We start from the raw sequence: 12,244 nt of genomic DNA on the forward strand, positions 1-12,244 counted from the left end.
CCTTAGGTGGAATTGCAGGAACAGGCTGGCTCTTGACTAGGATCTTCAGTGGCAGACAGCAGGAGCTGGAGAAGAGGGAGCCCAAAGTCCAAATTCTTTTGAGGTCTTTTCCCAACATCATAAATTTCCATTCAATACAGTGGACTCTGAAAGCTGTAGCTCAGCTTCATCTACAACATGTATGATTTATAGCTCTGAATCAAGTATTCTCTGGGTATATCTTTTAAGGACTACTAAAGTGAAGTCAAAGACGTGTTGAATTCAGAGGTGTTTTTATCAAGTTTTGGAAGAAAAAGAAACACCCCCAGTACCCAACTGAATCTAAAGAAAATAATTTTTTTGGCCTCAGTAGATGAGAATTCTCCATTCTCAAGTTTATTTTACAGTTTTTCACATATGAAACAATGATTTTAGGCAATGAGAGGTATTTTCAAGAGAAGTTAGTTACAGCATAGAATCACTGTAGAATTTTGGAAAGGGTTCTGTTGAAGTAGTTCCTTCACTAGATGTCAACTTGCAAGACCTTTGAATTAGGCTTTGTATCAGACTGGTTCTTCAGCAGCTTCCCTCCTTACAAGAGTCTTATGTAGGAGTTTTCCTGCACAAGTTGCCTGAAACAGGTCACAGTCCAAAACCAACTTTTCAGTTTAGTAAAGGCAAATATTTACAGTCCCAAAAAAGTATGTTGTCATTTCCCATCAACAGCTCTGTATAAACAGAGCATTTAAGTGGAAATGCAAATATTCTTTCTTCTGCACTTCTGTGAACACCTGAGAGATATATAATAGCAAAGTGCAGGGTTTTTTTCTAAAGGATTTCTTGAAATCAGTTTAAACTTCTCTAAAGATTCTAGCAGGAGACAGCTGAAAAGAAATGAAGAAGAGTTGTGCCAAGAAAATTACATTACTGTCATTGTTAATTTGCTTTAAATATCCATGAAAAGAAGAAGTCTATTCTCTGTTAAAATTTCCCATTGGCTTACAACCAAGTGGTGAATATTATATTTTATAGACTCTGACACGAAGATTCTGTTTAAACATTTATCTTTTGAACAGCTATGTTTACAGCTAAAACCTTCCTTCAACTTAAACTTCAGCAATAATGTGATATATTCCTCTTCTGAAGTTGTCTCAGGTGAAAACACATTACCTGGTCAGGTTTTATGAAGTTCTTCAGATTATTTGCTCAAATGGAGGTCATTTCTTTAGAGGTCAAGGTGAAAACGTGTAGTGGACCACATTCACCCTTGCTTGTGAATTTGGAGGAGCCATTTGGACTTTACCATGGGACCCCATTCCATATTGACAGTATTGTGTATAAATTTCACTGCTGGGTTTTGAATGAAAAGAAGAAATTGAGGCAAGAAATTATTGGTGAAAACACATGGTTGTACTTCTGGCTCTGAGAGAATCAATAAATTGGTTTTCTGGTTTTCTTCTCTTTAATATTTGTATTTTCCAAACTACAAAATATTTGTGAGTACCAAGAAAGAGTTTTGCCAAATAAAAGGAGTCCTGTCCCTTCTGTGCCATGTAAAGGGAGCATTGAAAAGTGTCTATGTCATATAAAGGAGCCTTTAAATTTATTGTGTCTATGATTGTGGTTTGGGGAACACGCTGAAGCAGACATAAATTTTGGTGGAGAGTCAGTTGGGCCTCATAAAGATGCCACTGGGAAGCCTGCAACTCTTGAGTACTAAACTTGTTAGTGTTATAATATCAAGGGAAGATATAAATCTGCTTTAGGTGCTGCATCTACTCCGCATGCACGCGAGTTCATTTGCCACTGGATGTTGTGGTTACAGTGCCAGCCACAATGAAATCTGGAAAGACTAAGCAGGACAATATTTGTTTTAAAAGGAGTATTCTCAGCACCAAGTTCAGAAGAAGGGATGCAGTACAACCCTGTGAGTCCTGGGAGGCCTGGCAGGATGGGACATGCACAGGGTGCAGGATGGGTGGCAGCACGGACGGGGATGGTTTGTGCTGTGGCTGATGTGGTGGAGGACGGTTTGGGGAGACAGACTCAAGCTCTTTGCATTTCCAGGCCTCAGTCTTCAAGCAGCCTTTGCCAATAACAATTCCAGATCCTCAGGAGCAGCTGGAGGACTGTATTTAATGTCTTTACATGGAACAATGAAATTAAAATGCCTTTTCCGATTAGGCTTCAAATACTTGCTTTTGCATGCAAAGGCACTTTTCCCAACTGAGAATGTTTAAGGCCAAATACCTGCAAGATTTTTTTTTTTCCTTTCATTAAAGTGAATCATCCTGTTAAAACTGCTGGGTGAATTGGAATATCAGCATGTACCAATGAACTGCCCTGGAAGGCAAGGCCTTACTTTGCTCCAGGTTTTTCATCTCCACTGCTAGTGAAACAAATTGATTGATAGCAATTAGTCTTATTAATAGCACAAATGCTAGCCTTACACTGAATGGGTTCTGCAGGCTTTGACTGATTGAATTTGTGTGTTTCTAGGTTAATCAAATATTTCAAAGGAAGGTGATGGTGAATAGTAAATTCTTTGAGTCTATCAGTATTCCGAACAGCTGTTTCTAGCTATGCAAACTCACTTGAGCGGATGTGCATGTATCACATGAGATATTTATTGCCCAAGTAGGTTTTTATTTTTTGTAAATGCAGTCTTCTTGCAATTAATAAAGCTCTTAGTAGATGCTTTTGCAGGAAGCAATGTCCTTCACAGAGATACCAAAGTAATTTCACAAAGGAAATTTAGCACTTGAGGGAGATATGGAAGAAAACCCCCAGCCTGATGCTTGTAATTGCACTAAGTAGTTATTTTTCTTTTTGTGTATTTTTAATTTAGGTATTTCTGAATTTCCACCTAGTAACTATAAACAGATCTTTCTAAAGGTACTATACAGTTTTTTTTATCTTGAAAATGCTATTTCACAATATGTCTTTAAATTGCAGAAGTATGTCAAAGTATATTTCAAAATAAACAGTTTATTCAATAACTTCTGAGATAAAAAATTACATTTCCTAGATAAGAATATGTGAAAGTGTTCCCTTGCTGACATCTCAGAAGTATGACAGTTTAAGGATTATAACGGTGGAATCTAAGTAAAGTCACTTTTGATTAGAGGTACATTTGCTGTGGTGGTGCAGGTGATTTTGTAGAGGAAAAGCTGCACCTATTTAGCTCAGCCCAGAGTTTAGAAGACAGAATTCCACATGACTAATAAATTGTGATATTTTGAGGAAATGCTCCTTAATTCCAAGTGGCATTTCTGCTTTTGATGGTCAGCTTTCTAAAACGAAGTGGTACCATGTCATGATGCTCAGATTCTCTTTTCCATCCCAGCTGCTTTGGCCAGGGCAGAGCTGTAACCTGAAAAACACAACTGTCCTGCCTTGTGCCCACTCCAGGGCTGGATGTGGGATTGGTGAGGATATTTGGATCCCCTGTTTATATTCTGAGTTGAGGACCAGCAGATGGGTCCCTCTTTATCTTAGAGGGAAAAATTCCAGCCGGACAAGTGAGAGGAGAGCTGAGGGTTCTCTTCCCATTTATAAGGGATTGCACTGAAATTACATTTTTTACTTTTAATAAGTAAAAGTTAAGTAAGAAAATGATTTTATTAATTTCATTCCACTTGCTTTGTTTTAACAAGCAATAAAAATTATAAATAATTAAAGAGCCAAATAACCCATGTGTTGGTGGGTTATTAATACAGGCCCAGGGCACATTGTAAGTCATGATCTTGAAGGCAAATTGACTTTAATCAAGGTGCCCGCATTAATTACTTAGTCATTCTAAGCCCTTTTCCTTGCTATGATAGTATCATTTTTTTTTGTTGAATTTTGCTTTGCACGAGCAAACTCTTATATTTTGGGGACAAAAAAAACCCCTAGAAAGTCTGCAGTATAGATTTTCATTTAATTAAAAGTACTGAGGTTGAGGCTGTTACAATCCCCAGCCACAGCACATGGCTTTTCAGCCTCCGTGCACAGAATTTCAGTTTTTTGGAGTCCCACAGTCCATTTGGACTGTTTACATGTCCATTCCATGATGGGTAGAGTGCGGTAGAGGATTTCTGCCTGAACTTGTAAAAGCCAAGCAGAGAGGAGCCATGTTGTCTTTAAATTTATACCTGAAGGTTCATATTAATCTCTTTACTGCTGCTTCTCAGTCTTGGTCCTCCCTGAAGGCTCCAGAGCAGCTGGCATGGAGCCTTAGAGGGTCAGTGGAAGTCTGGCGTAAAACACCAATTTAGTCTCAAAAACTCATTTAGTCTCAGTTTTAAGTTGCAAAGGCCTTGGCTTGTCATTGCACCAGGCCCTGAATTCCCTCCAGACCGTGTTAAACCAGAACACTGCCTTAGCCACAAGGAAATCTGCTCCTTCAAGCCTTGCATGAAGACACAAAATTTGATTTTTATATGTTTTGAGATAGCAATAAAGCATCGCCTCTGGCCAGCTGGGCCCTCACCAGTACCTGTGACTGGGCACAAGTAAGATGGGTGTGTAACAAACATATGGCTCCTGTGGAACATTACTCTTCCTTGCTGTGGGATGTGAGGCTTCCTGTTCATTTTGATAGCTTGGATAGAGATCTTTGAAAAATGAGATTTGCAGTGTATTGATTTCATGGTTTTTTAACCATAGAGTATTTTGTTTATAGTGCAGGCCAATGGCTATTGCTTTTCCTGAGATACCTTCATATATATATGTATGTATGTATGTATGTATGCATCTAAGTGATGTAGCACAGGTATTAATCTTCCTTGTAATCTCCCAGGTCACTGCTCTGATCCACTTGAAGAGCATGACAGGGAACTGGACAGATTAGCTTTCAGTGTGGCAGCCTGATACAGCCTTAATATATCCAAAAAGAGAAGAAAAGAAACATATGAAACTACTTCAAACTCATTAAAACTCAACTCCCAGAGCAGCAACCAGGCTAGAAACAGTGGCTCCAGCTTTTAAAGGAGAAGCTGGGACATTTTCCACATTTCCTCTGGTCACTAAACTGTGCTGTCATTGTGGCTTGAAGGCACCAGTGATGCCACTGGCGTTTCTCTTCTCCATGCAGAGTTGGCAAGGGATGGTTTATATCCAAAAAGATGCTGCTGCTTTGCTTCTTTTTTTTTCTTTTTCTTATAAAACTGTCCCATTGATCACGGATCTTACAGGTAGATTTTTTTTTTTACGTTTGTTTAATTACATTTGAGAAACTCAAGGGAAGCAAAGGAGAATGACTTTCAGGAAAGCATGTTTAGGTGGGCTCAGTATTCATAACTGAGGCCTCAGTACCTGTAGAAAAACATCTGGCCAGTTCATTAAGGTGCTTAACCAAGAATTTAGCTCTTTTGAACACTTAGCCCTAAATTCACATAACACTCCAGCCTTCATAATTTTGTTTTAACTCACAAGGAAATTTTGTGAGACTTTCCTCTTCCTCCTTTCTCTCTCAATAGCTGTCCTCAGCATTCAGAGGCAGTGGAGCTGTCCAAGTTTTATTGTACGTAAGACTAAGTGGGGAGATGTTGGCACTAAGGTAATGTCACCTGTCTGAAAAAGGTACCTATTACTGCTGTCAGGAGCTTGGAATAAGCAGGGCGTGGAGTTCAGCTAGAGAGTCTCTTACAGAAAAGTTAAAAGGCAAAGCATTTAGATCTGTAGCTAAAACAAGAATAAGGTTCCTTCTGTCCTGTGAAGTCACCCACAGAGTTGTGGTGCAGTACAGAGAAGAACTTTTCCTTCCTCCGTGCAAGCACTAGGATTGCTTCACTTTAGCTGGCACCAGAAAGAATTTGGGAAGAGCAGAAACCATGGAATACTCTTTAAGTTAAAATGGGAGTCTAGTTCAAAATTAGTAGGAGTCAGGATCTTACCAGCTGCATCTGAGGGCAGATCAAAGATAGTGCAGAGGAGAAAAATAATTTATCTGTCATGAAGACAGACTGAAACTCAGTGAAGCAGCTCAGAGAGAACTAGAGCAGTGGATAATTATCCTGGAGAAAAGATATAAATGTAGGACTGATGAGAAAAGTTTCCATGGACTGTGATACCAATAAAAAATTTGGGTATTTAAGCAGTATGTGATGACAGGCAGTGCATATCCAGAGAAATAGAGCATGCCTCAGGTAATGCTGTAAAGTGTCTTGACAGCAGGTTCACATTTAGATTCCTCCAAGTCTTACACCTTTATCTATCAATCTCTAGTGATTTTTATCACCCAAAAAAAGCACTGCCCAGAGTATCCTGTGAATAAGCTTGAGACAAGTGATTAGAACAGAGAATCTGCCACTCTGTCTCCTGTGTTCTGCTTCTGTTGTCAGCTTAAAATATACTATACCTCTACACATAAAAAAATTTATTTCCTGGGGTGCACCTGTTAGACTATTCCAACCAGTCAGGAGAAAAGGCCAGTACAATTTTGTTTCAGGTATGTCTTCTGCATAAGAGCAGAAAGTTTCCATAGGCCGAGAATGTATTTGAATGTTAGAGCTGCACCACAGTTTCCTAGTGCAAAAAGGAGGAGAAAAGGAGATATTATTTTGGGAGTATCAGGTTAAGTAAAATCAGATTCTTTATGAGGAAGTGTTTTGAAGATACATTTATCCAGGAGAAAGAACATGGAAGACCATCTAGAAAAAAAAGCAGAAATGTGTTTAGAATCTTAGTTTCTTCTGCAGAAAGGAGTTAACTCAGCCTGTGCCTGATCCATGGCCCTGGCTGCTCCACCAGCAGCACTGACACACACAGACTAACCAGAGGGTGTCCAGCTCTCATTACAATTCCTTAGGAATAGGAACCTGCTTGGGCTCTGAAGGCCTATAAACCAAAACTTTTTTCCCCCCACATCCTGCAATCTTACCCTGTGCTGCTACTTCCAGGCATCTATCTATCTATCTCATAGGTAGCCACAACGCAAGTTGAAAAGCCTCCTCTCAGTGCTGTGCTGGTTTAATTGCTAAATGAAGACAAGCACCTGACAAAACCGTAAGCACCATGACTCGTACCAGCTGCAGAGATGCTTATTCATTCAGAAGAGGCAAGATTTGTAATTAGTTGTGGGTTTGACTGTGTGGGCTGTTCAAGCAAGTGTCTGTCTGAGAATGGCTTTGCATAAAAATCAAACCCTGCTCTTAACGGCTGAAAATCTTTGATGCAGCCCAGTGAATTTACCCAGGCTTCTGACAGATATTTTGTCAGCTGGGCCTGAGTGTTGCTTCACTCCTATTCTTTGGCTGACTTGGGGTAAATGTTGGTCCACGTGGGCAGAGGATTCTTTGATTTGGGGTAAATGTTGGTCCATGTGGGCAAAGAGGGTTCTTTGGTATGTACAGCCAGCAGATCTGGACACGTGTAAAAATAATTTTTGCACATGGATGGTTGCAAATCATATACCAAACCACAGTCAGGACCCTGCACTTTGAACCTGATACTGGTGTTAAACAGAGTGATGCTTAAGCCAGGATTTAGACAGATATTAAGCAAAGCATAAAGGGTGGGGTTTAGCTGAATATTAATTTGCAGTCTTTGCATGCAACGTGCAGTATTCTGGGAAAATCCTGCATGATTTCTTGAGTTTGATCTTTTCCATGCAACAACATTCAAAAGACAGCAATGAATCACATTTTTGTAACTTTGACTTTAGCAGGGAAAAATGTTAGATCTGCTTTAAAAGAAAAATTAAAAGAAAAAAAAAAACTGTAACACATGGCTCCCTTAGAGTTCCCTCCAGTTTACTGGAGTTGTCACAGCCTGGTGAATACTTAATAGACAAATTGGTAAGTGAATTGGATAGACAGACATCCTCTCATTGACATTCAACAAAGCTTTAAAAACCCTCCCTTATTTTAGACAGTAATAAAAGCATCAATGGAGATACACAGGCACTGCAAAATGTATAAAATGGGGTAGACTGGACTACCTCACTGTCTCGGTTTTGGAGACAAAACTTCAGGAGGAAACACTCCGGAGTGAGTGTCTCCTCTGAAGGGGAAAGGGCCTCCCCTTTTCCTTCACCAATAGGACAAATGGGTCACAGCAAGTGAAAGTGGAAAAAACAAAACAAACTGTTTATTAGCACAAAACCAAACAGGGTACAACAGGGAAAAAAAACCGGAAAATACAACAAGCTCCCAGAGAGGGAACAAACACACGGGCTTGGACCAGCCGGGGCCACACCTGCAGGCTCCCTGGACCGGTGAGGAGGGAAGGGAGGCAGTGAGGCAAGGGGAAGGGAAGGGGGAAAAGAACAAGGAAAAAAAGCAACAGAACCTTTTCCCAGCTAGCTGGAACACAAAGAAAACCCAGAAAAGCAGCACAGCGCTCCCGGCGCACTCCCTGCCAAGCCCTGCCCACACCCTGGAGCCCTTGGGCTGAGCCGTTCAACCGCCCCGCGGGTCCGGGCTCCGGCCCCGCCCCGGGTCCACCTTAAAGGCACAGCGTCCTTGGGCACTGACAGATGCTTAAGGAATAAAGCAGCTTCGTAACATCACCCCAGGACACTCACTTTTCTGAGTTTCTAAGGAATCTGCATCCTCATATGCATATTTTACAGCTGTTTTGACAGCCAGTGCATAAACACACAGAATAAATACAGCTATCAGCTAAAGAGTATCTCTAGACATTGTCATTTTCATTTAAGCTTGCTGATTACATACAAAATAATCACAGAAATATATTTAGTGCAAGTAATGCTTGTTGCTATGGTATATTAGAAGATTAAAAGCATAAATTCCCTCATGTCCTGGGTTGCAGTGTATTCTATTACCATCCCCATCAGCCGTTGAGATCAGGTGGGGCAGTGTTTCCTTGCCTCCTCCCCCCAGACTATCTTGCTGTTAATGGCCCATCATTGTCCTGCTGCATGACTCATAGATAACTCCCTCTGGACTATCATCTGTTAATGAGCCCAATCAACACCTGGCCTCATGACTCATTACCCCATTGTGAGATGCTCCACCCAGAGGGAGGAACCAAGCATCCCAGCGTGGATATAATCTGAGGCTGAACACCAGAGAGGAGGCCTTTCCACTGGATTTCCAGAGGACAGGAGCTACACAGCCACCACTGGACCTTCTGAGGAAGAGCAGACCCTTTTCTACAGGATCAGAGCTTCAGAGGACTGCAGCCACCATTCTAGCAGACTGCTACCACCACCCTGACTAACAGGGACTCAGGTTGTATCTTGACTCTGTCAGTTTGAACCAGTGTTTTCTTTTAGTTTTTTTTTCTTTTCTTTAACTTCCCCATTAAATTGTTATTCTGACTTGGTGCCTCCCACTGGTTTGTTTTCAAACTAGTACACCTCATGAGGGGAAGAGACGGTAATATGCAAACACTTCAGACAAGTGGGAAAAGCTGTCACTATGTTTTCCAGTGAAAAGGCTTCACCAGAAAGGTGTTGTCTTCAGATGCCTGATTGCACATACAGAGGGAACTCCAGGGGCTGTGTCATCTCTAAAACTCAGTCCTAGATGGTTTCTGCTCATTGTCACCATCCAGATGTTACTGCAAGGCTTCATTTTATGAATTACTTCTTGTTTTATCAAGAATGCTCAGAAATTCTTACTTGTATTGCTAACCTGCTACTAATGAACCAGTCCACACTACTACAGAAGATTCTGATACTTCCAATTTATATCTCAGGTAGAAACAAGTACTCCCTAAAAATATATGAATTTATTTAATGCTGAAAGGATTTTCTATGAAGTTGGGACTTTGACGAGCACAGTCATGGCAGCAAAGGGCAGAGCAGAAAACAGCTAGGATGAATATACGTATTTTTCATCTTTTTGATTGTAAGGAAGCAATCTGTTTGAAAAGGCTTCCATAACAAAGTAAGAAAAGGTGCATGGGATCCAAAGATCCCACATTTGTTCTGACCAGATAGAGTTGTTTTAAATGTTGGCACATAAGAGCATGAATTAGTGTGTAATAGCCAGGAGATCTGGGGATATTGTTCTGTCTCCAAAACATTATTAACATTACTTTATTATAAGAAGTCCAGCTATGTTTTCCCACTTACAACAAATGTCTGCTAAAAAAAAGGCCAAGTATATTCATACTATGCTCTAAATAGCTGAGAAATTACATAGAAATTGTACTAAATAATTTGTTAATGCCCTACCAGCTTCTTCTATAACATTTACTCCAACAATGCAAAGACAACATGGATTAAGTCTCCATATGAGCAAATGCACCTGTATAGGAGAGGGGGGAAATCTAGAGCTTCTTGGATGCCACTAATAACATAAATCAGGCTTTCATGAATAATTTAAGATGACAAATCACCCTGACTTTTAGAAGGCTATGGGCACACAGAGACATTCCTCTGCATTACAGGAGGTGCAGGCTGTTACTTGTTCTGTGGCAGATTTTCCTCTGTGTGTCCTTTCCTGTGGTTTGTCTTATTCCTCCTTGAGGGAAGCTGCTCTTCCCCATTTCCATCTGCTGATTGGGATAGGAATAGTCTGAAGCAGGGGTACAGAGAAGGTCAAAGGTTCCTATGATCTTGTGCACCTGGGACAACTCTTAAGAAGGAGCGCAAACTCAGAAAGCAATTGCTTTTAAAAGTCATCTCTGCCCTGAATGGAAAAGATTTTAATTTCCATCTTTTAAAATCTTATTCTTGTGCTATTTATAAGAACTTGTTTTGCAATCCCAGTATTTTATTAGCCATAATTACTCCAAAATGAGCATCATTGCCCTTTACGTGAGCTATATAATACACACAACAGAACATACTAAGCTACTTTTGCAGTGAGGCTGCACCAGGGGTGAAGCTGATGTGGTGTATGGGATTTTGTTCCCCCTGGTCTTATTCCCAGCATAATGGCCTGGATTTTCAGTATATCTGCTAATATTACCTACCAGACACAACATGATGAATAAGAGATCCAATGGTGTTTTTTAAATTGCCATATAGCATTCATTAATCATTTAAAGAAAAAATTGTGATCTTCCTGTTTAGTTTTGGTAGAGGATCATGTGGTTGTGGCTTACTTTTATTTTTCAGAATATTTCATATTCTATACTCTTATAAAGCACTTAAGTTCAGTGCTTGTGATGAAAATACCTGTATATGAGACATATACTTTTTTATCATAGAGGTCTTTAGGTGAGAAAAGACCCTTAAGCTCAAGTCAAACTATTTACCCAGCACTGCCAGATCCACCATGAAACCACGCCCTTAAACCCCACATCTACACATCTTTTTAGTAACTCCAGGATTGGTGACTCCACAAACCTTTTTAAAGCCAAAGAACATTTCTTTCCCATAAAATGAATAAGGAGTATTATTTAAATTTCACATATGGCTTTGGAAGTCTTAGCAGTACATTGAGAGGAGAGCAAAGTGTTTGTTTATCCATAGCATCAGCCCTGCCACACAACCTGCTCCAGCCTCAGGGCCACCTCCTGCCTGTGCTCCTTCCAGCCTTGACCTTCCTAATATCTGCTCCTTGGAGCCAAGAAGGAGAAAGTGATTGTTGCAGCAGCATTTCACCTATAACTTCACATTTGCATTTTTACAGCAGAAAATTGTCATTGATTTGCACTGATTAAATGAAAAGGGTTGAAGCCCAGTAAAGGTTTGGAAAAAAAATAAATAGTTGTGCAAGAATGAAGATCAACTGAGGAAGGATGGACAACTAGATTTGATTTTTTTTTTAATTATTGTTATTATTTTTAAATATGTAGGACAGTCTTGGAAGTGTTCTGTGTGCACTGATCAGGGTGGCGTCTGAACTGAGTAGTAACTGACAAGGCAAGAGAGGATAAAAGGCGTTTGATGCAAGGTAACCCAGTGCTCACTGTTATCCCACATCTGGCAGGCTCAGAAAATCCCCATTCCCTGGAACACCTGGCTATGGCCAGGAAGAGCACAGAGCACTACCCAGCCCTTTTGTCTGATTTGCTCTAGCAGTTTCTAGAGCTGCAGGTGAAAATTTTGCACTTATTTTGCACATATTCAGCAGACAGTTGATGTACATATAAAATCATCTTCTGAAATGTGATTTTTAGATCTTAAGTATCTTGCTGTAATTACTGTACAAGCTTCTGACAGAATGATTTTTTTTTAAAAAGAATAGAACTACCGGATGCATTTGGGGGCACTAATATAATAGTATGAGGTTGATATTAAATGCACAAACATATTAGTAAACTGAAAGCTTTAATTCTTCAGTTGGATAGCACAATCTGTTATCCTAAATTAAATTTCCAAAGGAGTATTTTTTTCAGATATTACATACTTCATAGCTGA

Source organism: Coloeus monedula (genome assembly GCF_965178545.1).
Source record: "Coloeus monedula genome assembly, chromosome: 19".
NCBI classification, from domain to species: Eukaryota; Metazoa; Chordata; class Aves; order Passeriformes; family Corvidae; genus Coloeus; species Coloeus monedula.